The sequence below is a fragment of the Anopheles merus genome, unplaced genomic scaffold (genome assembly GCF_017562075.2).
Source record: "Anopheles merus strain MAF unplaced genomic scaffold, AmerM5.1 LNR4000876, whole genome shotgun sequence".
Classification (NCBI taxonomy): Eukaryota; Metazoa; Arthropoda; class Insecta; order Diptera; family Culicidae; genus Anopheles; species Anopheles merus.
The window spans coordinates 15,001-18,328 of record NW_024428456.1 but is presented as its reverse complement, the minus strand read 5'-3'; positions in this window follow the sequence as shown (position 1 = coordinate 18,328).

The window sequence follows — 3,328 nt, the reverse complement described above, 5'->3', positions numbered from 1 at the left end:
TGACTATCGTTGCGTGCATACGGACACGCTTGGGTATGTTTACCATACAAGGTTTACTAGGGAAACCTGCTTGCTCGACCATTGCCCTCCCGTCGCGGACACCATTCTTGGACAGAAGTCCTAGTACGTAGAGTACTTTCCCTAGGTATGTGCCCGTTCGTGACTATCGTTGCGTGCATACGGACACGCTTGGGTATGTTTACCATACAAGGTTTACTAGGGAAACCTGCTTGCTCGACCATTGCCCTCCCGTCGCGGACACCATTCTTGGACAGAAGTCCTAGTACGTAGAGTACTTTCCCTAGGTATGTGCCCGTTCGTGACTATCGTTGCGTGCATACGGACACGCTTGGGTATGTTTACCATACAAGGTTTACTAGGGAAACCTGCTTGCTCGACCATTGCCCTCCCGTCGCGGACACCATTCTTGGACAGAAGTCCTAGTACGTAGAGTACTTTCCCTAGGTATGTGCCCGTTCGTGACTATCGTTGCGTGCATACGGACACGCTTGGGTATGTTTACCATACAAGGTTTACTAGGGAAACCTGCTTGCTCGACCATTGCCCTCCCGTCGCGGACACCATTCTTGGACAGAAGTCCTAGTACGTAGAGTACTTTCCCTAGGTATGTGCCCGTTCGTGACTATCGTTGCGTGCATACGGACACGCTTGGGTATGTTTACCATACAAGGTTTACTAGGGAAACCTGCTTGCTCGACCATTGCCCTCCCGTCGCGGACACCATTCTTGGACAGAAGTCCTAGTACGTAGAGTACTTTCCCTAGGTATGTGCCCGTTCGTGACTATCGTTGCGTGCATACGGACACGCTTGGGTATGTTTACCATACAAGGTTTACTAGGGAAACCTGCTTGCTCGACCATTGCCCTCCCGTCGCGGACACCATTCTTGGACAGAAGTCCTAGTACGTAGCGTTCTTTATTGTACTTGATCAGTTTGTATTGCCTTCGCTTTGTTCCATCGACACTTGCTACTGCTCACTAAGGGGTTTTTGTTTGTGATGTGTACGATAAGCCACCGTCTATCCTATCCGGCACTTTATCAACACTTTTCACCCAAGTCATAGGAACGTAGTGTACTTTCCCTGATCGGTACACAATTTTGGTGCACGGCTATCCTGACCGGCAACTTGTACCAACATGGACATCCATGAACGCGTACGCTCGGGCTGCGCCCTCCGTGTTGTACTTTCCCTGATCGGTACACAATTTTGGTGCACGGCTATCCTGACCGGCAACTTGTACCAACATGGACATCCATGAACGCGTACGCTCGGGCTGCGCCCTCCGTGTTGTACTTTCCCTGATCGGTACACAATTTTGGTGCACGGCTATCCTGACCGGCAACTTGTACCAACATGGACATCCATGAACGCGTACGCTCGGGCTGCGCCCTCCGTGTTGTACTTTCCCTGATCGGTACACAATTTTGGTGCACGGCTATCCTGACCGGCAACTTGTACCAACATGGACATCCATGAACGCGTACGCTCGGGCTGCGCCCTCCGTGTTGTACTTTCCCTGATCGGTACACAATTTTGGTGCACGGCTATCCTGACCGGCACTAAATCGTCACTTTTCGTTCATAACCTAGGAACGTCGTGTAGGTTTCATCATTTTATGTTTGATTCGGTTTAATATGATTGAAAAATACGCTAAGTCCCAGAAATCTGAACTCGAATACTTCCTCCATGTTGCGCCAAAAGCTACTGACCAACGCCTAGCTTGAGACCCATTTATAGTTTAATTTCCATTAATAGTTTTGAAAAATACGCTAAGTCCCAGAAATCTGAACTCGAATACTTCCTCCATGTTGCGCCAAAAGCTACTGACCAACGCCTAGCTTGAGACCCATTTATAGTTTAATTTCCATTAATAGTTTTGAAAAATACGCTAAGTCCCAGAAATCTGAACTCGAATACTTCCTCCATGTTGCGCCAAAAGCTACTGACCAACGCCTAGCTTGAGACCCATTTATAGTTTAATTTCCATTAATAGTTTTGAAAAATACGCTAAGTCCCAGAAATCTGAACTCGAATACTTCCTCCATGTGGCGCCAAAAGCTACTGACCAACGCCTAGGTACATGGTTGGTACATGGATTGTATGCATGCAGGCGTACTGCCGTGCTGGACCGGAAAATCGCACTAGCTACTAGAACGTAGAGTAATTCCCCTAGATAGGTGCTTTTGCATGCCTCTGATCGACGACCATGCAACTTGCAACGTGCGACACGCGTAGGTAGGCTTCCCCATACAAGTTCCCTAGGGTAGCACCAAATTGCATACTTTCAGGCGTAATTTTCGGAACCGTGTACCGTGCATGGTACAAGTATCAGTAGCTCGTGCAATTTGTTTTGCATCGTGTTGCGGTTGCAGGTGCGTCAAGATAGGAGTGTTTCGAGACTTTTGCCAAGCTTGAGTGCCATTTGCAGGATAATTGATGTTCTAGCCACGTTAAACATGCCACTTAATGCCGAAAAGGAAAAAGCCGTTTTCTAGGGACGTCCTGTCAAAAAGGTTGCCATCAGCGCTTTCCTCTCGAGTTCAGGATTCTTGGACTTAGCGTTTTTTCACGATCCAATCAAAAGACCAGATCGTGAAATAAACAATTAATACAAGTATGTACTAGTACATCCCTTCAACCGAAGGAAGTACACCATACATGACCCGTACGCCAATCATCCAAGCACATGACACGTCGACTAAGTCAACACATCATACAACTTGGACAACCGACGGGCAAGTAGGTCATCTCGTACACGACACATCGACCGACGAGGTCAACACGCCATGCACAAGACATCCTACTACCAAGACCGACCACCTCGACACACGACACGTTAACCAAACATGGTCAACATCATCATGCGCAAGGCAACCGGCCCAAACGGGTCAACATATACAACTTGTAACGAGAGCATGTAAGCTTACTGGTGTGGTCTGCACGTTCCTCGCATCAAGACAATCAAGTCAAGAAGGAGGAACGCCGACAAGCTCATTAGTGTTACGCGTCCATCTCCAACCTATGTCAAGTCACTCGTCTGACAAGGAAGAAGCACGACACATGTCCACTAATGTAAAGGAACAGTCTCCAGACCAAGTCAAGTCGCTCGTCTGACAAGGAAGGAGCCTGCACCAAGCTTCACCAGTATCCACCAAGTCCATTGTCTGTGAAGGCGGTCGAGCACAACACAGACCAGACAAGGTGAACAAAAGCTTACTACGAGTGTACTTATATGACTCACTGGTGTGGTCCGCACGGTCCTCACATCGAGACAATCAAGTCAAGAAGGAGGCACGCCGACAAGC